General features: G+C 36.5%; 1 protein-coding gene across 8 annotated transcripts in view; it reads left to right on the plus strand.

Moving 5' to 3' along the window:
• CACNB2 (calcium voltage-gated channel auxiliary subunit beta 2) overlaps positions 1 to 24,390 on the plus strand; it is a 254,983-nt gene that overhangs the window by 66,304 nt on the left and 164,289 nt on the right. The gene's annotated exons all lie outside the window — the stretch shown is intronic.

Consider the following 24,390-nt stretch of genomic DNA (forward strand, 5'->3'; position numbering starts at 1 on the left):
GGATGAGTTTGACTTAGAGATACTTGTGTCCCTTCTATCCCCAATGTAGTTGTCCCTCTCTAATCTCTTCCTAAAAAGCAACCTAGAATCACACTGAAAAAAAAAATGCCCTTGGTAATTGTTTGAAGTATTATCATAACGAAGTATTTTAGTAATTTGGGAGTAGGAGGGGAAAGAGACAATTTTCCTGCCTGTTTTGAAGGGAGAAATTTTACGATTGGGATATGAAATCTTTTGTTTTGAGAACAGATGCACACCAATTTGAATGAGAGTTGTGATACTGTTTTTTTTTAAGGTATTTATGGCTGCTGTGGGTCTTCTTGTTGGGTTTTAGGAAGAGTAAATTCCTAAAGTAAAAGTAATTGCTACTTTTTCATATTGTTTGCCTTATCAGTGCAAGAAACAGTTAAGCAAAACCAATATTATTGATGATTTCTAAATAAATTTCACCAATCTTTAATAAGTGTATAACACACAGCTGAAGCATGGCTTCCATACGTGTGTTTCTTTATGTATGGATCTTCCCCAAGAGTAGAAAGTAGTCATTATAAGGGGAGAATGTAGGGAACTGATTGTTATGTATGTATGTATGCAACTGGTGTAATATTCTTTCAAGCTCTATTTGATTAGCTCTTTTGAACAAGCGATTTTTTATGATAATATTCAATATTTTTTCACTTCCAAATGCTTTTTTCTTCCAGCTAGTTATCATTATTGCTGTATTTATTCATGGTTTTGTTACACTAACCTAGACAATCCTAATCTGAAGAGGTGAATGGTCCGCATTGTTTATTGGTCTGGTATAGTGCTTTTGGATTGTGAAAATGTTCAAGTACACTTCGTTATGTGTTGTTGTGTAGTACTAACTTCTGTCCTTGTACTAAAGAATAAATCATTACCCATCTGACTGTGTGTCAGGACATAAAATAAAGCTACCTGAGATATAGGTGTATGGATTAGGTCCTTACCTCCACAATTTCCTGTTTTTTATTATATTAGTCTTATTATATTTTTTTAAGATGCTGAGAGCATCTGCAGGTCCAGCTGAGATGATTTAGCAGCAATACATCTTCACTAATAGTTGTGGCTTTACACCAAAAGCACATTTGGCTTAGAAAGACCAGTCAGCTGGTGTCCAAATCTACCCAATCCCCCCTCCAAAACAGTCCAGCCTAGTGATATTTGAATGCCTAAACGTGCATTTCAGTCCCCAAAGATATGTAGGATTCTTAACACCACTGTTTTGTTTGGGGAAATTGCACATGAAGAAATTGTACTAATTGGCAGGAGTTAGATGCCTAAATTGAGTTTTAGTTTCCAGACTTCGAGCTTATAAATGTTAACTCTCTTAGCTCCATTACTTCAGCACAGAATCAGAGGGCTTCCCGCATCTATGGGCAGACCTTCATTATCTTCCACTGCAATAAAGCTCTCTCCTGACTGTTCAGCTAGTTTGCGTACCTAACACTATGTTGCCTACACATAGATAACTTGCCTTTTTGGAGACTCCTCTTTGAAGTTTGGAAGCCAAACTAGTCTCTCTCTTCTTTTTCTTTAAATTTTTAAGAAGATTTAACACTTTCGTTAGCCAACATCACACATCCTACATAAAAACAGGTTTGAAATATCTTGTATAATTTCTAATTTCTTCATTGCAGATTTTAAGAATAAACTCAGTCATGAAATAAAAAAAAGCAAATTACTTTAATCTTTATCTTTTAAAATTGATATATTGGTGCTTCGTATCCTATTTTTTAGCAAAATGCTGGTGGTGAATGGGTTAAGTGTGCCTCAGTGTTAAAAAGATAAGTGAATCATGCATTCATCTCACCAGTAATGTACAGTACTGGAGACATTTGAAACTCTTAGACCATTGCCGTAAAGTACTGAAGGATTTAATTTTAAGTTATAATATAGCTATTATGCCTTTTTGGTACTGGAATATTTGGTCCCTCCCAGAAGAAGAGTGATGAACTGTGATCATAAACAGGTTAATTTAATCTGACCTGATTTCAGATGTGTACCATTATAGCTTTGAGGATAATGATTTTTCATTACATTTATCTTTTCAAAATCATTATCCATAAGTCTCAATTATCCAAGTATTTAATTAGGTCTGTCAGTGTAAGGAAAAAAAAAAAAGAAAAAGAAAACAGGGCGTTAATCCCAAAGTCTACGTGTGTATTCTGAGTTTTGCTGTTCTCTCACATTCTTTTTGTAAACAGTACCAGCCCAGGAGACTGTGCCTCTGATGTGAGTCAGGTAGTCGGGCCACACAGCAGTCCTGCCTACAATTCATGTGAAACACGTATCGCCAGACAAACCATCTGACTATTTGGAGGGTGGTTCTGTAGTCTTGAGAATCCAGAGTGAATTAAAGTCTAGACTTCGTCATTTTTGCAGGCTGTTGTGAAGGGATAAATAACAAATCAGATATGCCCAAGACAGAACAGAGGTATTGCTGAGGCAAGGATGCTCTTGCTGGTTTGTGCATTGGGAAGAAAGCTGTAATAGCAGCAGCAGCAATAACAACAGCAGCAGCAGCAGCAGCAAAAGACCTTCAGAAGGCTGGATGCAGTAGTCTGAAATATAAAGATCCTCTTACGTCTCTGTCTGTCTTAAGTTCAGAATGATTGATACAAACCTTACGCCACTTGTAGTAAATGATGTATGTGAATGCGGAATTTCCTTTGCAATAACTGGATGATAAGGAAGTAAAGACGTGCCTCTGGGGTTTTTTTGTTGGTTTTTTTTTTTTTTTTCCTGCTGGTTTTTGGGTTTTTGGGTTTTTTTGGGTTTTTTTTTTTTAAGTCATCTGAAACAGAAGAGGTTGGTTAACACAGAGAAAGTAAGTTTCATCTGCCTTCAAGATAACTTAAAAGGACAGCTTGGGAACTCGAGAGTGACTATTTTTCTACCTGTTTCCTTGCACCTGGGGCTGAAAAGTAAGGAGAGATGGACAGTGTCTCGGAGGAGGCAGGAATGACTGAAGCTTGGTAAAAGTGTACCCGGATTGTTGTCTGCTGACCTCTTCATGCAGTGCTGTGGGCTGGTGCACCGACGGCGAGTACGGGTTTCCTATGTAAGTTTTTGTTTTCTATTAGCATGACGCTAACTTGTACATTTAACTTCTAATATTTTCAGATGGTATGCTGCGCCTCAGGCAGGTGTTTTAATGTATATCTGAGTGACCAACCAGAGCATTAAATATCTATTAAATAAGTTTTTACAGCACAGAGACACAAGGATTGTTTTAACAGGTATGAGTTTTTTGTAATCTGTTTTATTCAGACCTTATTCATATCAAGAATATGTCTTATTTCAAAATAGTCTGCAGTATTAGAAGACTCTGACTCTTCTGTCTTCCGTTTCTAAATTGTGTATTTTTCTTGCTAGTAGCTTTGTATAAGTGGAGTCATTAGAAAAGAACCTCTCTATTTATCCATATATGATAACTGAAAATCTATTAAAGTTATAAGCAGTTATGGACTGGCATAAAAATTATTTGAAAGATCCTAAGGAAAATAAAAATCATCTCGTGAGGTAGTTCTTTAGGGGAAAAAAAAAAAAAAAGAAAAAACAGTAGTACAGTGACAGACGCATGGCCTGATGATTTGCAGGGTTTGTTTCGGTTACAGAACAGAGTATTTCAGTACTCTGGTATGATAAGACTGCTTTGTATTGCAAAATGGCTGTCTCTAATAAATTCCACAAGGAAGGCCAGCGCCAAAGCTTAAGCATTAGTAATGAAAAAGATTGGCTATTAGCTGAAATATGTCTGAACTATACTCAGCCAACATGATAATCTCCTAAGTAATTCATTTATGTTTTAACATTCCATTTTGTATTCTGCTGTTGAGTCGTCAGGTAGATGTGATAACAAACAGGAGGCTAAAATGATCTGGCTAAGCTGCAAATTGAAATTGCTGAGTATTTGGAACAAGCAGTTGGATAACTTCAGGATATATTGCAGAGATGTAAACAATTAGAAATGTGAGTGTGGTCATAGTTGTCTTGCACAGCTAATTTGGCTTTGTATGTGTTTTGTTCTCACTGCTGCAACAGTTGATACTATTCTGTAAGAAGCAGGCAGAAGCATGGAGATTCAGATGAGCTCTTTGCTCAGGTTAGAACTTAAATGGTACAGTAATTGCATAAGCTGTGCCAACTCCAATGCTTAATTAATTTTAACCCTCAATTCAATATAAAACCAAAACTTGTATGTTTATTATGTGGATACTTATTTGATATACAGCTGTTCTACTGTTATGCAGAAACAGAAAAATTAATACACTGAAGTTGCTTCTTGTTTATTAGCTCTTTCATGCCGGTGAAGTTTAGGACATATGAAAACAATGACCTATTGAGATGCATCACTGACCCTTTCCTTTCTCCTTTGTATTGTTACTTAACAGTAGTGCCAGCCACTGTGAGTAATACTACCTAAACAGAATAAAATGTTTGTCTGTTTGCAAAGTACTTTTCACAGCCTGGAAGTGTCAGATTACTTGTTTGTGAATCACCCAGACGTCTACTTGAATCTAGTCTCAGATTAAACATAATGAACTCCATCATTTTTTTTTTATGTTTATGGGTAATGGAGAGAAAGATGTTCAGTGAATGTCCTATGAAGCACTGTGTACCTTATTTTGTCATGCTTGTTGTGTAAAGGACTTGGTGCAACACTGCTGGGACTTGTGGTATTCTAAGTACCTTACTAACTGCTGGTAAAAAAGAGGTTGGCTCTACCTTATGTCAGATAACTGAAATGGAGTTTGCCTTTGATCTTTTTTGGTCTGAACCTCATTTTGTGAAAGATGACCATGTTCTCTAATAACTTAATTACAATGTAAATTCTCTGTGTTGTTTGAATTCTTGATTATCCAAACCTGTTATTATTGAATTTTTTTGGTGCTCCGCACGACATTGGACTAAATGAGATTGTACTGTGTGATTCCTTTGGGATGAAAACACTGAAATGAAAGAGAGACAAGATATGACCCTTTTTATTAACGCCTGACTCGCTGGGGAAAACCGTCAGACTTTTATTCTGGGTTATTAGTTTACAGTTCTTAAGTTGCATATGAATTGCCATAGTGAACAATCCAACTTAGAAGATGGGGGTTTGAAGATGGGGGTTTTATTTTTAGGGTAGTATATCAAAATTATTAAAAATATTTTAAGGTACTGTATGTATCCAAAAATAAATGACCAGTAGAGCTCTTTCTGGCCCAGGTCATAAAAACTGTGCAGAACTTGGGCATAATCAATCTCTTTGATGATTTTTGGGTCAGGAATAGACAGATCACAGTAATTAGTTACATGGGCTTACATTGTTTCTTTGGAAGAGATGCGTTATTGGCGGAGAAGATGATTGTATTCTGTGTTGTTCCTTTCTATGATCTCCTGCATGTTAGACTTTCATGCACAGGGATTAGTCCTGCATCTCTGTGCAGGAGTAAAATTGAAGGCCTGGGCAGATTGCATCCACCTTTACCTTCTCTGTAGGTCTTGCTGCTATTGAGTGATATGCAGACTACTCAATATTAAGAAGATTAAATCTGGCTCAGGTGTTCTTCCCAGGCCTCCCTGATCATTGACTCTTCCTTCAGTGTGGCATCATGTGCTGCCTACATCCACTATGTTTCAAGTCTTCCTCTTCCGAGAGTTTCTTTCTGTGGATGGGTAATCAGAATAATGCGGTGGCCAGTTAATGCGATGTTTAAAGTGGTGTGGCGTATTCTGCAGCTTCTAATGGTAGGGTGTTTCTTAAGGGAGTTATGACTGCATACTAATAGTCAGTTCCAGAAATAAAGACACTTATTTTGGACATTTTCATGACAAAAGTTGGAGACAATTCCAAATAACATCTTTACCTTATTCCTTTAGTCTTGTCTATGAGATGGGGTCGTGCCATTTATCAGATGGGATCCATTTGGGGCAGTGTGGAGAAGCATCCATGTGGAGTTCTTCCAGTGCACAATCTTGTCTCTTTTGGAATGCAGAGTCTAAAACATTAGTTCATAATCATATGTTGCCCAAAAAATATTTTCACAATTCTTCCTGCCGGCATGTCACAGAACTTCTAAAAGCACTGGTGCCTGAAGACTGACCAGTATATTTCAGCTTTCACACTTCAGTCCAGTTTATCCACCTGTTGGTCCAGCCTTCAAGGAGAAGTTGCAGTCTGATGGAAGGCACTCAGAAATCTTTCACTGTCTTCAGCTCTCTGATGTTCTCTCTGGAATTGTCTAGAAATGAAGGCTGTTTGAACATGCAGTCCAAGTTATTTCCAGAGTCTGCACGTTTCTGAACAGAGTAATTTGCTGCCAACCACTTTGCCTGATGGTACATACTGTCTCCTCTCATTGCTGTGAGTGGTCTCATTTGCAGTGGTGCAACATACTTGCCAAACTGGAAAAAATGGCTTTTGTAGCAACTCTAGAGTTGACTCTGAACTTTTTATCCATGACAAGTGAAAGCAAAGACAGGTACAAGAAGAGAGTCCCCATTGTTTCTTGAAAGATTATAAACTTGGAAGTGACCTGATGCCCTGATGCATAGCTGTAAGTCACCTATCGGGCATACAAAAAGGGCAAATCGAAGCCTATTGAGCACATTAGTGTACTGCAAAGCATAGTCTGCTGCAGACTGCTTCACATCTTTTCAGGGTGCAGGCATGCTCAGAGGGTAAACATTTATTGCCACGCTTATAGGGGCACAAGAAGAAGTAGGTGAGTGTAGCAGGGAGGGCCAACGTGTAATAATCTGGATAATTTACGCTACAACCTGTTGTATTTTTAATAACAGCTTAAAATCTTTAGTTCTGTGGATTTCTCAACACTGTATTTAATGTTTATTTATTTAGTAGTTTGAAAACTCATCTTTATGACTTTTTGAATTTTTGCTTTTTTGTTGTTGTTGGTCTTTTAGTACTATCAATTTGCTTTTTTTGCTTAGCTGAAAGGACTACTTGAGCTAATTTTTTTAAAAGATTTTTTGCAGATATATAACTAATCTGATAAAGCATAGACATGATGTCTGGAAGGCAAATATTCATTACTTTAACTCCAATCCTTAACAAAGGACTATTACCATTCAATTTTAAAGAAGAAAAAAAACCAAAAACAAACAACAAATGAACAAACTAAAAAACCCTGTAAAAATTATATTCTAAACCAATGTAAGCTTTATTTAAAGATTAGTAGTGAAACCTATGGTATGGCTTGCACTATTTTTGTTTAATGTAACTAAGGGCCTTGGTATGGTTTGGTTTCAAGATGCTTCTTTTCTAATGGTGGGTACTGTAATTGGAGAGCTTTCTGCCTGCAGCAGTGAGCAGGATCCAGACAGCAGGCTTTTTGTGCTCATGTCTGGAGGATATTTCAGACCTCCTATGGGAATGTTTTCTTTTTGCTGTCCTTAGATTTGGACTAGGATTTCTTTGTCTGTTCCTCTTGAGACTGTAATCTTTTCCATTTATCACTTAATCATGTTTCTCACCAAACCATTCATTATCATAGCAGATGCTGTTTTTCTCCTTGTTCCTTTTGCTCACTACCTCCCTATCTCTTCTTTAGTGCAGATCTATAAGGTTATTTTTTTTCCAGATATAATTACTTTTTTCCTCTTCTCCACCATGCTTCTCTAGTTTTGATGTGCAGATATCTTGTTTCACATTTGCAAACTTCCTTCTGTTGGCATTAGTCCCACCTTTGTATTTTCCCCTCCTGGGACAGCACCTGCCAGAGCTATTTCTGTGACCCCTAAAACTCTTGGGCCATAAACCATAGCGTTGCATCTATCCCACTTCTCTTCCTCTATTGCTGCTGTTTTGAGGTTTAGGGGAAGTTTGACCTATTTGTAAGCAGAAGTTGCAAGCTAAGACAGCTGTTGATGAACTGTTTTTATCAGGATTTATCTCCATGATTCTTCTCTTTGTGTGTTGTAGGCAAAACCCAACATGCTGGAAAGGAGGAAAGAAAGTATAAAGAAATAGTGATTTTCTGATGATGCAAATTAAATAACACATTTTAGCATAATGACATTGTATTTACACCTTAAAGGAACTGGCTGGACTAACAAAAATAAGCCTTTACCTTTTTTAAGTGACTGGACTGTCCTTGGTACTGGGTGGGTATGGCTCTCATAAAACTGTTAGGGAGCAATTCATAATATTTGGATTTCAGGGATACTTTCTGTCTTTTAAATATCTATTGAAATATCTGTTGCATTTTTACTGTATCCTACGTTTATTATTTGGCATTGGTGGTATGGGAAGAAAACAGTAAGTGAATAAAGAGGAATAAACTGGTGTGGCAATATTTAAAGAGCAGTATTTGAAACTCTGTCAGTCGTTGTGTATCACCAGGGCAAAATTTGCACTGCCAAAATTAAAGAGAAATAAATCCTCTTTACCTGTATTTACTCTGCTACCATTGGCTAACAGCCTATATTAATTATGTTGGGGACTATTCCTGAAGCTAAACTGTTTCAATTGCAGTTCCAGACCTTCCAAGTGAAAATCCACACATTTGCTCCAATTGTTTTGATTTTGCCTTTTAACGTATAGGTGGCCATAATTTCTTATTATTGACTCCTGTGACTCCATTTAAATAATTGCATTCCATTTTACTAGCACAGAGTTTGGACTAAAAAGCCTCTGTTTAAAGAAATAAAATAAGAATATACTTCTTGTCTTCCTTCTTTAAATTCTTTCTGCTTGCTGGGTTCCCTAGGCACAACCTTTGAATTTAATTAACTAGGAAAAGGGGCTTCTGGTGAAAAACTTCCTTACATATAGGAGAATTAAATGGAACATTTACAGCTCATTGTGTGCTCTGAAGTGAAATTATATAACAGTATGGCTGGTGGATAAAATATTGTGGCAATATGTGTAATAAGGGCCTGCTCTCTTTCATTTTATATGTGATATAACTGCTTGAATAATAGATTTAAAGTACTTAAAATTTCAAGTCAGCAGCAATATCATATTTTCAGTATACTGAAATAAATTATTAGAGAATCTCATTTTAGTTATTTTCCTCTATCATCATCTGTTAAGGCCAAATTCATATTTCCAATGGTAATACTTTCAGTAATTGCTGAACCGAGACATTATTTTGTTACCCCTCTGCTAATTTGGGTGTATTAAAGTAGTAACATTATTTGCATTGTTTCTGGCAAGAAAAGCTCAGATTGTGAAATGCATCTTCTTCCCTCATAACCTCCTTCTGTACCAGTAGTACCCTTAACTTTGATTTTATGCACATAATTTTAGAGGTTTTTTAGGCTGTATTTTAAATATGTTGTTCTTAAAAAGGTTACATGTTTTCTGAAACATGTATTTTCATGAAAATAAGTTGCAAATTTGCAGTAAGTCATACACTTAGAGCACTGTATGCTCTATTAGGAGCCTCTTGGATGTAATAAGTGGGAATCTGGACTTGTAACCACGTCTCCAGACCCACCGGTTCTTCATCATATGAAGCTGTGGCTGTGGACAAATCATGTGGGAAGAGGCCTGAGTTGCTTCCTTTCCACAAAGCTATGATTCTTTGACAGAAGTAATTACCAGTAAAACATAACCCATTTTTATCCTTTATTTCTTTTCAGCTCACAGACTGTTTACACGCTGTCTTTCCCCTGACTTCAAACACAGTGACTTTTTTTCTTCAACATTTACTTTTCTTTCTTCTCTTAGTGGGTGTAATGTCTTTGCCTATAATGCTTACTGACCTCAGTGTAGAGGAAATATATAGGTATTCTTGGCAATTTTAATAAATTTTCTGATGAGTTGGTATTCAGTAACATTTTTATGAGACTGTGAAGTCATGATAAATTAACTGGCTGTCTTACAATACTATTTGTGTCTCCTGACTTCTCTGAGGGAGATTGCCATGTTTAATATCTTTCCTACTATATCTATACTGAACTAGATTGGCTAAATTAATAACTTACTAAAAAGGATATGAGATGAAAATTAAAAAATACTTCTAGATATGAATTGCAAAGATGGATTTGGTGAAATGCTGAACATGGCAAGAGTGAGCAGAAAATCTTCTGAAAAAAGCCTTGCTATGGTTTTGATGTGTTAAGCATCTCCTTCTGGCAGGGATGGTAAAGGAAAAGGGAGTTGTTGGTTAGTGAAAGAAAGAAGAAACAGAAAGGGTCGAGGTGGAGAGAGAGGCCAAACAAGACTACTGAAAGAACATAAGTTCTTTGCTTCACCCTAAAAGAGCTGACAGAACCTATTTTGTTTAAATAATGGGTTAATGTGCCTTTTATGTGTGACAGAAAAAGAAGCTTTTGGCTTTTGTGGAGTCCTTAAAAAGTTTTGCTAGTCAAGGCAAGACAAAATGAAATTAGGGATGAGAGTTGAGGACGTGTTTTGGTTTGCATTGTTTTGAACACGTAATTTACACCTCAGTAAACTAGTTCATTTGTAGAGCTTTTTTATATGTTACTGTTAGTCCTTCCTACTTTAACATTCTTCCTAAGTACAATATTGCCAGGACTGTCAAGGATGTAGATGTTTACAATGTTATCTTTTCTGTCCAGTTCAACCAAGCAGGCATTGCTGTGAGAGAGAGATTATTCATGGAGCTATAACAGGAGGTAGAAGGCCCTTTTACTGAGTGTGCTGTATTAATGGTTATGCCTATTCTTTATTTAAAAATAACTAGTCATCAGGGATGAGTAGTTTTTACACGTTGTTCCTCTAGATGGAACCACTCTGCTGCTTCACTTGGCTGAAATACTGTTTGTTTAACAGCTGAAGTAACCACTGCGTCATGTACTTGCAGTTGTGCATCTAGGTTCAAGTGCCCACCCATGCTTAGGAGCATACTGTGTGGAATTAGAGGCATGATGTGAAAGAAGGAATGCTCTTGGACTTTGTGTTCCTTCTGCAAATACATAATTTGAAGGTAGTGTTGTAAACTTTGATCTATTATAGAGTAGTGAAAATTATTATCATTATGTGAATAGTGACCCAATTATTCTATATCTGGTGACATGCAATAAGATGCTTCATCTTGTCCCTCATATCTGTAAAGCCTGTTTTAGGGTTTATGACCAGACTGCTAGCAGTAACACTTACCTTCTTCACATTTTATGTTCCTTTTTGTTTATGGAGCTTGGTCTATTATACTAGGTATTGATACCTCTATTTTCAGTACAAACATCTTGCTTCATTTATTGCTTTTCTGTTTCCATTTTTTACCCCAGAATTTCCCAGCTTTCCTTTTCTTTACTAATGGTTTCCCCATGTTTTGTGATTATGTGGTTGGTGGTTTTTTTTTGTAAATTGTGTATACAACTTTGTCAAGGTTTCTCTGGTTTTATCTGACTTAGAAATAAGTGGGTCCATTTAAGTCTTATCTTCCCAGTTGTAAACGTGAGCTAAATGTATATTCTTCCTGTTATTTTTATTGAATTAATCCGTGAGCCGCAGATTTTACTGAAACTGGATATTTTATGGTTTCTAACAGCAACATTTATGGGCAAGGCTTTGCCTACTGCAGACCACATAAAAATTCAGAAGAAAAACTAGTTTGTTTAATTATCTTCCTAATCAGAATCAAACACAGTAAAAGGCTGTCCAAAAGAGAAGAAAGAAAAAATGTGATATAGTTAATCTCATGGTTTTTAGACCTCTTTTTCATCCAGAATATTGAAAATCGGCTAAAATAGCACAAGCCTACACAAAACCAGCACCAGTAAATAGATATGAGACTGCTGGTTCTTGGTCCCCAGCAGCTAAGAAAGGAAAGGCTTAGTCATACAATTGCTTTAAGACTGCATCCATTGATTGATGCTACCCTATCTGTATTGTGAATAGAAAGAAATGTGGCAAAGGATTATTATCCATTTTGTAGAATCTCTTATAATGATATTAAAGTAAAAAGTGATGAAACTTGTTACTAAGCTATAGATTTTTAGAGCAAAAAGGTACTATATAGCAGTTATGTTGTCAGGGCAATTCTTGTATCTTGAGTTTTCCAGCTTTTGATAAAACTTACCAGAGATATACCAGTGTTCATTTATCATTATACTGGAAGAACTTGTCTGCAGAAGTCCAAATGCAAGGCTAGATGTGAGCTTAATCTATATTGTATTTGTCTGTAATAATAAACTATTTGAACTGGAAGAATTACAGAAAGGATAAAGAGAAATTAAGAGAGGATGCCAAAAAGAAGAATTCAACAGACCTGAAGGAGGTTTACCCATGTGTACAGAAAAACTAGATGGAGAGGGTTTGCATACATGGAGCATTTTCTTACGGAGGAAATGGTTATTAATGTTGTTCTGAACTAGTGCAATTATTTCATTAAAGATATATGTTTGTATATATAAATCCGCAAACACAGTACCATAATTTGAGTAATATGGACAGCTGAATTATTACTTAATTAAACGGTGTTGTCTAATGACTGCTGATAGTTGTTGAATTATTGTCATATTTGATCTATTGAATCAGCAATGTGCCGTGATCCATTAAACCTATTTATATTTTACTAATAGTCAATCTATACATGGGCTAACATATTTGTGTAGGTTACATATAGATTACAATACAAGCCTTAGGAGAAGACAACAGGTGCAACAAGTTACCAAATGGCAGGAAAAGAACAGAAATATTACCCTGGTTAAGGCAAAGAAATGTTCATTAAACCAGGCAAGTACTTGAGATGATACCTAGTCTAAGAAGGAATTATTTGCATCTCTGAGGAAACAAAACAGTATTTATTTTGACAGGAAGAATGACTATGCAGTTTTGTAAATCAGAGGGAAATAAATTAAAACTCAGTGACAAACATTGAGAAGTACTTCAGTGAGTTATAAAATGATAAGTGCTTCACCAAAAAGAGGTGCTTAGTGAGGGTTGCAGCCTGAGGATTAATGTCTTCATAAAATTTTTTAACTGTTGACAGCTTTGGAAATTGTAAGGAAATATTTTTCTTTTTATTTTTACCTTGACCTGGCTTATGTTGGAAAGCTCCTGGGTGGTAACATGCCTCATCCAAGCCTATAGTGAGTCAAACATCCCTATGCATTCACTGATATTTTAAGTAATATTCTATTTTTCCAATGCACTCTCAAGGGCATCTAATAAGGTCTGCCCTAGAAAAAGGTGTCCCAGGTCAAGTGAGTCTCTGTCCCAGGTGTCTCCTAGTCACTGGTGGGAACTGAGATATCAGTGTTTGAACAGGTTTTCAGTGAGCTTGCCAAAAAACAGTTTAAAACTATTTTCCATTTTTTATTGTATGGTGATGCACCCTCCCATGCATATGGAGTAGGATTTCATAAGAATTAAAAACATTTTTTTTTTAAATAAAACAAATAAATTAAGAAGACTTATAAGGAAACCTGGAGGATTGCACTGCAAATCTCTCTTGGTCCGAAGCGCAGTGACCTGTCTTGGCCTCGTCATTACCAAGCTCCTGCTAGCTGTGCACACAGTCCTTCCTCCAGGAATGCATTTGCAGATGGTGTTTTGTGCTTAGACCAAATACTTACCCTTATTTTATACTCATTTTCAAAATTGCTTTGTATTCAAAGAGATAGGACATCATCTCATAAGGTTTTTGTGCTAGTACTGGTATTTATGGTTAAGGAGTTGATCTCTGTCATAGCTATAGTACTAAGCTGGATGAAGTGATCCTTGTAAATTTTAAAGAAAAATGCCAAAGTACTGTATGGCATTGAGATTGAAATAAACTGGCAAAGATTGTATAGCAAAGATTAAAATAAATTTACTTCAGACATTAATTGATGTAATTTTTTCTCAGAGAAATTAAAAGGAGACAGAACAGAGAAGATAAGAACTGTTTTCAGAAATACTAATATTTACCTGTGGTACAGGCAGAGTTCACAGAGGTGTTTTTTGTACTGTAAACTCTCTGCAGTCGCTCATGGCTGAGCTCTGGCTGGATTCGAAGGAAATTTCTCTGCCTTCATGTGCAAAGCTTGCTCACAGTAACAGTTGTTATTGTAAGGCTTTGTCAGTGGAACGATGAACAGAAATGCTTTCTATATCCTTTTAGAAAAGGCATCATTATAAACAGAAAAAAACCACAAATCTTTGTTTTCCAAGATATTGTGAAAGTACCAAAGGAATAATGTAGATGTTTTGCATTTGGAAAGTCATATATATTCTAGGAAAAAATACTCTCAGTCAGAGAACATGGATGATAGACAACACTGAAAAGTCAGCTTATGACTATTGCAGTAAAAAAAAAGTTGTTGAAGAATGGTTCAACCAGCTGGAAATAAAAATATTGTGAAACTGCCAAGGTCAATGAGACCCAAAGCGATTTGCTGATTAAATGATGGTCACATGTTCATGTGCCTGTGGGTTGTGTTTAATTTCTGTACTTTCATTCTGCAAAATTGACAGCATGCTAAAAAGGACAAATTGGATCACAAAATAAAACTTCCATTTGCAGTCATTTCTTTAGAGTCCGTGTTCTTTTTTTTGTGTCTACTTGACAGGTTTCTGGAGTGCTCTCCAAATACAAAGTTGTGTGTATCACAACTCGAAAGTAACTTCTCTGTCATTTTGTCATCACATGAAGTGTGGATTTCTGATCTACAATGTGGAAAAATAATTTATTTTAGTTTTTCTGTTAAAGTAAATTATTACATTGTGATTCCTTGATTTGATGTAGCAAATTATATAGATAATTCTTCATATAAGTGACTAAATTATTGACATGAATACACAGCTCTTACCATGATTTCAATAGATTGATTTTTCCAGTTTGAACTTCTGAGATTCCCCAGGGTATCTCCCAAACTGAATAAGTACAATGTGGTGATATAATCATTAGGCTACAGATCAGCTTGTCCAGTCGGGAGGGTTAGGCAGCGACAGTGAACAGTAAGACACAGGAAAAATTGATTTTAAGAAATTCCTTCTTCTAGACTTGAGTATTATTTACATTTCCCAGTAAGAACTGGGATGAGAAAGTAAAATGTGCTGTTCATTCACAGCTCAGGAGAGTAAAGTCTCTTGTCCAAGGCAAGTGAATTACATGAATTTGAGGCCCATACGAGGGAAATGTAGTGGAATGTTGCTTGCTAAAACTAGATCCAGACTACAACAAGCTGGAAAAGCTATGACCAGGGCTGTTTTAAGCCACCACTCCTGGTTCTCCTGGTTCAATTTCAGCTTGTTGCGGCATGGCATCTGTGGTAGCCCAGCTGCAGAGTATTAGGAACCAGTGGGCCCCCCACTACACAAGGTAAATCTGTCTCCAAACACACATCGCTCTAAAGTCTCAGAGATCAATGCAAATATCAGGGCTCATACGTTTTGTTAAAATGAAGTTTTGAGACTCTGCTGATGGCTGCACTTTGCTGACAAGGAAGATATGGGAGGGAGCATGTCTGAGGCCATTGACACTATGGTCACTGCCTGCCTCATGCCTGCCCCGTGCTGCAATCCGGCGGTGCCAAGGCAGGAAATGGCCTTCCCTGTGCAGGACGGGAAGGATGGAGGGATGCCACCTCTTCTCCAGCTTAAATTTAAGACATATTATAGCCCCCGTCTTACATGTTGTGAATCATGTTGAGATAGAGGTGTTGGTCTTAGGTTATGGACTTTATAATAATCTCTCCCATCTTTTCTTCACATAAACTATTTTGGTTTGCAGAGGTGGTCTGTCCCACTGGCTCTGCTTGCAGCTCAGGAGCTGCTCCCTGGCACCATTCATAACCCAACAGTTGTCTTACCAGGCACCATAAATTGCTGACCATCATTCTGCCACATGCTAGTCCCTATTGCTTTCTTTCATCCATCAGTGCCCAAGATGTGCTCTTAACCCCACTCTGCTGCAGGAACATTTAATTCAATGCATGAAAGATGATGCAATTTGTGGCCTTTTTCCAGTACTATACTTTTGATTATATTGGATTTTGTTAGGCAGCCCTGGAGGATCATCTGTATATGTAATACATAGACATTACCTGGACAAGCTGAACTTTGTTTAATTACCTTTGCTTTGCCTTCCATTTCAGCTTTTTTATTCTCAAAGCTTCTGGTTGACTTTGACTATAAAGGTACTATAAGCCAGAGCCGAGTGTTTTCCCTTGATCAGTCCTGGACTGGTTGCTTTCTCCCCTGCATGTAGAGGCTGAAACATGAGAAGCAGAGATACAGATCTATTATGTCATTTTGTTTATAGTAAAGAGAAATAGGCATGAGAAAGGTGAGATCAAAAAAAAGGATGTACAAGCCAGTATCTTTCTTGATGCAGTCTTCAAGGTGGGAAATATTGTCATCCTTGATCTTAAGTGCATGTTTCAGAGCATTTTTGTTTTGAAATCCTTGGTTCACTGTATGTTGCTTGTTCCTGGGGAAGAATTTGACATGGTAGAACAGATTCTGATTGGCACTGGCTTTTCACTGATGATTTCTTTGATTAAAATACAACATTGTGTGAGTTGAAAATGAAACTCTCTCTGAAAGGCCTGCACAGTTCTAGTAGTGATTTTGAATATCACTGCTCTGAAATTCATTGCTTATTTTTAGCAGTTTGGACTTGAGATACTTGATGATGTTGTCTAACAACAAAGAAAATGCTGTCGATGTTAGGAAGACTGAATTCACCTATGCTGTATCTAATACAAAAGTCTGAAATAAAACAATTGAACATTGAAGAAGTTCAGCATCCTATCCTTTTCAAACACTGAATGTGTAACCGAAGGTTTTATAATATCCGTTATTGCTGTAGTCCGGGGTATTTGGCTTTTCAGTTAGTGAATTTTCAATCAGTGCAAGAGATGGCCATAGGAAAATATTATCATCTGATGGTTTATTTAATTAGAATTAGAAGTAAAGACAAAGTTAAAATAAATGTTTGTTTCCTCGAGCATCTTTATACTCTTTCATGGCTTTGCTTATGTCTGTACAATGTTCCAGTTATTTTGTTATGTAAAATATTTCAAATGAGTCATCTCGGTTTCTTTTCTGTGTGTGTATGTGTTCTGACGGAACTCTTGGAGTAGTCATAAGACAAAGAAAAGAAAAATAAAAAGGAAAATATTTAAGTAATTATTTCAGTAAGTCATAGTAAAGGATGTTGCCCAACTATTCAAATGAATAAATGCGGTGAAATGCATTTATTTAATGTAAATATGCATGCAAAAGGGTTAGGGTAGTAGATTATGTAGTGTAATCACTGTAATTTTGTTTTCCTTACATAAGAAATGCACAAAATTTTTCAGGCACGTAGAATAAGTGTTTAAAAAGTCATAAATACAAGAATTCATATTGCTTACCAAGGCATGAGGAATTTTGTTTTATCAGAATAGAATTAATATGTTACTGTAGTAATTGGCACCTTTCTTAACATTTTATTCTTTCACAGAAAAGCTTGATTTGGCTTATCATTCATTATTGGTTGATGCTTTTGATTATTTTACTTTGTGATTTCAAATACAATTTAGTACGTGACACCCAGCAAGTATTAAATGTCATTCTTTCAGTATTTTATTATTTCCATTATTATTTATATGCAGTGAAACAAAATACCACTGAAATATTACATTTACATACTGTTTGAGCTTTCCTTTGCTGTAAGCATATTGTTAATTTTCTACTTATAAATATCCAGTGTGAACTTCTCAGTAACCTCAAAAATATTGTGCAGAAGCTTGTAGAAATCATAGATACTTTTTGGTTTCCGTTTCTTTTGACAAATCTCTTTTTTTTACACATTTCTACATTATTATGAAATCTTTATGTTTGTGCTTTTTACTACTGAATAGAATAAATATGGGAAGAAGTTTGTTTTCCTAGCTACCTTAGAAACTAACTACTGGAAACAGATACTGCATGTTATTAATATCCATATGATTTCTGTCTGTTCCAAGGAACATAATCCCCGTGTCAGCTGTAGTACCTCAGATAATATATTTTGAAAATACAAATGATCATTATAACCTTATGACAACTGCTGAAGGATTATTTTTAAATCAAACTTTGAGTTATCTGAATATTGGTTGATTTCAGAGATTTGTAGTTAGGGTGATTCTGGGTCTTTGTTAATCCATCCCATTTTTTCCGCTGCCTGCTGGGCTGCTGGGATGGTGGCAGCCTTCTCACCTTGCTACCTGACTCATCCTTTCATCCCAAGATATTGACTCTGAAATTGTGCAGCTTGAAGGATTTCTGTGACCGTGATCTTTATTCCAGGGGAGGATTTTTTTAGAATTGAGTTAGATGAAACAAACTGATCCTTCAAGAAACACTAGTTACAAGTGTCATTCGGAATATGCTATGGGAGTCTACCTAGAGCAAGGAGTCAATCTGCTGCTGTCCTGTGTTTGACTGTCCAAACGGAGCAGTGGCAGTGCTGGTGGCTGGGACTGACAGAAGTGACCATGTGGCTGGGAGTCAGTGGAGAATGGTGGGGAGGCTGGGAACTGGGCTGGGCAGTCACAAGTCATTTGGTGGCTGGGAGCTGGGAGAACATGACCACCAAGATGCAGAGCTGGCAGGAACAGCAGGAGGAGAGGACAGTGCCTAAGCTGCAGTCTCTTTCTGGTATCAGTAAGCAGACAGCCCTGCGCCTCACCCTTTTTGAGGACCTGGCCTATGTAAAGAGTAACAATTAAAATTGGCAGATTGTGTCATTTTTTCCTGTGTAATGTGTACGAAAGCTTTTCTTTAATGATCTTCATTAAGCAGGGCAGTCTTCTATAATATTTATCTAATTGCTTCACAGAATTTAATGAGCACATTTACAGAATTTCTTTGCAAGTTTATGTTGTTATTTCTGTTTTATATCTAGGTAGCAGACAGGTTAATTCAAGTGTCTGCTTATTTTGAGGAGCCACATGGAAATGACTCTGACTATGTGCATCTGTTTCAGCCACAGTTCTGAACTGAGGAGAGTTGTGGGCAGTATCATGAAGCTTGTTGCAATCAAAATAATTTCATACATTCATATGGCTTTATTTCTGGTGGTGATGGTGCTAGGACTTCTGTTTAAAAAAGTAAAAAAAGGAAAACCTCTGCATTATAAACTGTTGAGATTTGGAAGTCGGTTATTTGAAAGCTCAAATATCCTAGAATTGTGTGTATACATTGCAATGTGATGTTTAAAGACCAAGAACCACATTCTTTTTTTCCTAAGACCACAGTTATAGTCATCACTGGATGGCTGATACTCAGAAAAAAATCTATTTTCTTGATGTAGGACTTCACTTCATCGCTGAAGTAGGAGCTCAGTAATTGAATGTAGGACAGGAAAAGAAAGGCTAGCTTTATGAATAAGTGGAAATGAATTTGGTGCTTGTTTGGCTCTTGGCAACGCTGGACACTTTGCTTAAATCAGAGATTCAGGTGATTCCCTAAGTGTCTTGTCTGCACCATTTGGGAACACCTGGCTTAAAACAACTCTGTGATCTCAAAATTGAAGCGATCGAGATTTATATGCAGAACTGCTGAGTATGTAGTGTAGTGGAAGTCCACAAGTGTGCCCTAAATTGAGGGAAGTATTACAGAATGTTAAATTCTTGGAAGGGTCAGATCAGAACCCTCTCAGACTGGAGTCCATATTAACTAGTGGGCTCATCTGGAATTGATATTCTGGCCATCAAATGAGGACAACAGTACCATCTTCCCCCACAGACATCTTCTGAAAATGTCCTTGTCAAAGATGGGAAAACTATCGGATGTTGCCGTAGCTGTACAAGAAATGCAGCCTCAGAAAGGAGATGATGCATGATGAACACGTGTGGAATATGTCTGTCATTTTAAGTTTATTGTTCAGCATGATTCATCTGATGAGTACCTTCTGTTTTCTACAGTGACATCTGTGTCCTCTGGAATTAAAGATTGTACCATAGGTCCTACATATAATTTCTAGACTTTCTATTCTTGTTAGCATCTAAATTTTCAACCCTTATTATCTTTTAATTCATTATTTTTTGCAGTAGGAATTTTTACTGCATTCCATTGGCACTTAATTAGCTGCTTTAAGTAAAATTCAGTATTTTGAAATCCTTCTGTCTGAGGGAATGAGTTTAGTTCATTTTACTTGTCTGGTAAGCCATATGCAGCTGCTGCTCTAAAATTCTGTGAACTGATTTAATATTAAGAAGGAGAAAACTCAAATGCCAGCTGTTTTCCAGCTGGCATGGGACTCAGTTTATGTTTATTAGCACAGTATATAGGGTCAGATGTGATCCAAACCATTCTACGCCAGTGACAGTGCTACTATAGGATACCTTTGTGTTTGGTGCCGATGTAACAAACTGCACTTACATCCTCTAACTTTAAGAATGGAATAAAGTAATTAATTTCTCTGTAAAATATTTTCTTTTCTTTAATATGTCTAGACATGGTATATTTGAAACAGAACTTTTTCTAATAAATTCTTAACATCTCACTTGAAAATCTTTCCTGTGGTTTTTAGTGTTTTACTGCAGAAAGTTGCTGCACTGCTCTACAGATGTCTATCCAGTCAGATACCCTTTTATTTCACCTGTCCAACTACTAGAATTTGAACCTTAGCACACTTATTGAAGGCAATCATCCAGTTTTATTTGAGCCCAAACCACTTAAAAATTGAATATGTCTTCGCAGATAGATTTCTTCCAGAGGATGCTATTGCCCTCATGGTATGGGACCTGTGACAGAGTGGTGCGTGATGCAATGGGCACTTATTCCACAGTATCCTGTCCATACCTGTGTATGGGCAACGTGTGTCATGCTTGGACTTATGGAAAAGATGTGCTGGCTTTTTGCTGCACTGGTAGTACACTCATTTCATGTTTGTAAGTTGGTACCTAAATAGAGTCACTAAGTCGGATTGGTTTTTGGGGGACTGTTGACTGTTTAATGTTTTTTTCACTTGATTCTTGATCAGTGGAAAGCAAATTCGCTCCTGAAGTTATTTTTCCATGTTAAGAGCTAACTTGTTTCAGGACAGCATTGAAATCTCCTTTGATTTATTTTTGCCATTTTTGTCTGTTTTGTTCTTCCCAGAACTGATGTCTTTAGTGGGCTTTTTTTACATTTTTACCTGCATGTATCTTATCATTTTATAGTCAAAGTCAGATATAGGGGAATAACAAAATTATATCAAATTATATGGGAATTCTGTTGTGATATTCACCCATGTTACATATATATCAATAATTATGCATGCGTACTATAAATGTCATATGCAAAAGGTATTTTGTCACTATAAAAAAAGAATATGTTGGCAGTTTCCTAATGCTAACAAAACCACATGTGAGATGAAATGGTATATTCATCTCACGCAAGTAATTCATATCTTATCAGAGTTCTATTCCAGTGATAGTAAGAGAAAGTACAGAGATCTATAGCACACAGTTATTCATACTGCATGAACTCTTCTCTTTGATGAGTAGTACATATTAGATTAGAAATGTTTCAGTAGAAATGAGTGGATAAAATTACTATAGTCTTCATTGGTATTGAAATCAAATGCCGTGCATTTAAGTATATGCCTCTAACAGGAACAAGCACGACCTAAAAAGCTTTTCCTGATTATGTGTCACTGATAAATGGAAGGCCGTTCCAATCAGTACTTAGTGCTAAAGCGTTCAAGACTGGCTTGTTGTTTATTATCTCAGGACAGTTTTAACTCACAGGCTTTGTTCTATAGCATTTTATGCCTTGAAATATATTGCTTATGCATTGGCATCTGTGGCTTATCCATTTTTTTATTTTTATTTGAAGGGGGAGACCTTTATTTGGCCATCTTAATTACACTGCTACCTCAGAGAACTTTTACTCTTTCTGCCTTTCAGTGTCGTTCTTTTAAAATTTATAGTTTCTTTCTCAAGAAAAGGAATATTTATCTTTTCTTTATGAAAAGGCAAAACAGTACAAAGTATTTCTGTATTTAAGACTGAACCAGAGATATTTCCTCTGACTTGTTTCAGTCAGCACTCAATGTATCAGGTATTTTAATAAACTTTCTCCTGGTGATGCAACAGCTTGTCTAGACAGGGCAAAATCATCATAGGAGAACTGCATAAATTCCGAGCTTCTGTTTGCCATTGGGTGTCTGTTAACCTACTATTTCATGAGTGACTGTTTAATGGCTCGCTGGCAAGTGATTCTGCGGTCAGCATAAACAACGAGGAGGACAGTTGATAACTTTGATATGTGACTCGTGTAAAGATGAATCCAAGAAGAATGCGCCTCACTGGTGAAAATGAATGTGTTCTGAAATTGAGTATAGTTATTCCATATGCCATATGAAAAAACAGTTATAAGATTTTGGAGAGCATCTGTTACCCTGAAGTACTACATAATTTAGGAAGATGTATGCAGGTGTGCATATACGTGTTATGTGAATCTTCAAATTTTCCTACCTGACTGGGTTATGCAATTAATAGAAAAAAGGATGTACATGAACCTATATTGTAACACTGATCTTTGTAATTTTCACTGACACTTTCAAAATAGATGGATTTAATAAGTGTTTTCCCCCTGTAAAGGATGTTGTGAAAAGCACTACTGCAATTTCGGGGTACAAATATCCAGCTTTGAGCTTTATTGAAGGAAGCAAGTTTAACCTGCTGTTTTCTAATGTTGTCTTCCCTGGAATGTATATTGACCTGTGATTTATGCAACCTAAGTCCTACTGGCAGCATACAGTAGTACAGTGTTTCAAAATTTTGTTCTGTGTTATCTAATGTATTCTATATCTCGATATATATATATATGAGAAAGCTAGAAACTTTTTTTTAAAAAAATATAGACAACATTTAATAGTTGCGTTCTTTGTAATTTTTATCAGAAGTAAATTACAATTTCCTTAACTCTGGTGGGATTTCTGCCTGCTGGATTATATTTCAACATCTGCAGTAGAATAATGATGTTTCTTATAAATGAAAACCCTACTGTTAAACTACCCAATAATTCACACTGTCTCAATTGGATTGTTCTGCTTCATTGATTTCTATAGTTTAGCAGCTGGTAATTTACGATATACAAATCAAGGTTTATAGATTCTTCTAGTTAAAGGTGCTGATGAGCCAGTAATGGATAGTGCTTCAGCTCCATGAGACTGTGTGGATTTATTAAAAATAGCAGGATCTATTAAAAAACTTTGCATACAATCCTTCATTCTAGCATATGCAAAGCAAAGTGTACTAAACTTGTTCTAGTTGCCTTCAATATGGACCACAAATCTGCAAAGGGCTGTAATTATTTTGAAATCAGGTGGTTATTTCCACTAGAAAATATAAATATTTTGCTTTTCTATCTGTCCCGATTAGGATAAAGAGTTTCTAGAGTTTCTTTTAACAAAATGGAGAGGTTATGCTGGCCTCTCGGAAAAGACCTTAATATTTCTTTAATACCCACAAACAAATTTTGGACCATCCACAAATTGAATTTGTGGAATCATGAACTCATTGCATTTATACAAATACATTAAATAATGAGTGTAAAGTGACAGATGATCCTTGGAGCATAATCTAGGTCTGTATCGGGAGTAGATAATATTATTAAGTTATTATTTAGGAAGTCCTAGAAAAATGTTATGTTTTAATGTGAACCGCATCTATGTGTCTGTGTGTCACTTTCATGGTGTCTGTTAGCTGGACTTAACTGAATTTTATACCTTTTTTTTTATTATTATCTCACCTCCTTACATGTTCTGTTCCCCTTTTATATTTATTTTTTTTTATCTTTTTATGATTCAGTGCGACAGTTTTATGATGGCACTATGATTTTATAATATATCCTACTTTTTCTTCTTGATCACTTGTGTTTGCATTTAAATAAATCATACAATCATAGAATGGTTTGAGTTGGAAGGGACCTTAAGGATCATCCAGTTCCAAGTACCCTGCCATGGGCAGGGACACATTCCGCTAGATCAGGCTGCCAAGGCCCCATCCAACCTGGCCTTGAACACCTCCAGGGATGGGGCAGCCACAACTTCCCTGGGCAGCCTGTGCCAGTGCCTCACCACTCTCATGGTGAAGAAATTCTTCCTTATATCTAGCCTAAATCTGCCCCTCTCCAGTTTATACTCATTCCCCCTCGCCCTATCACTACAAGCCTTTGTGAACAGCCCCTCCCCAGCTTTCTTGTAGCACCTTCAGGTACTGGAAGTTCGTTATAAGGTCTCCTCAGAGCCTTCTCTTCTCCAGGCAGAATAACCCCAACTCTCTCAGCCTGTCCTCTCATGGAAGGTGCTCCCAGCCTTCTGATCATCTTCGTGGCCCTCCTCTGGATGTGTTCCAACAGTTCCATATCCTTCTTATGAATATATATATATATATATGAACATGATTCAGGCAGGTCATTTTCTCTTACATTTAATGATATGCTTTGAAAATTGAATTGGTTTGTGAGTTGCATAGATGCCAGCAGTAGGATTTGCAGGT

This window comes from Cuculus canorus, chromosome 2 (genome assembly GCF_017976375.1).
Source record: "Cuculus canorus isolate bCucCan1 chromosome 2, bCucCan1.pri, whole genome shotgun sequence".
Taxonomy (NCBI): Eukaryota; Metazoa; Chordata; class Aves; order Cuculiformes; family Cuculidae; genus Cuculus; species Cuculus canorus.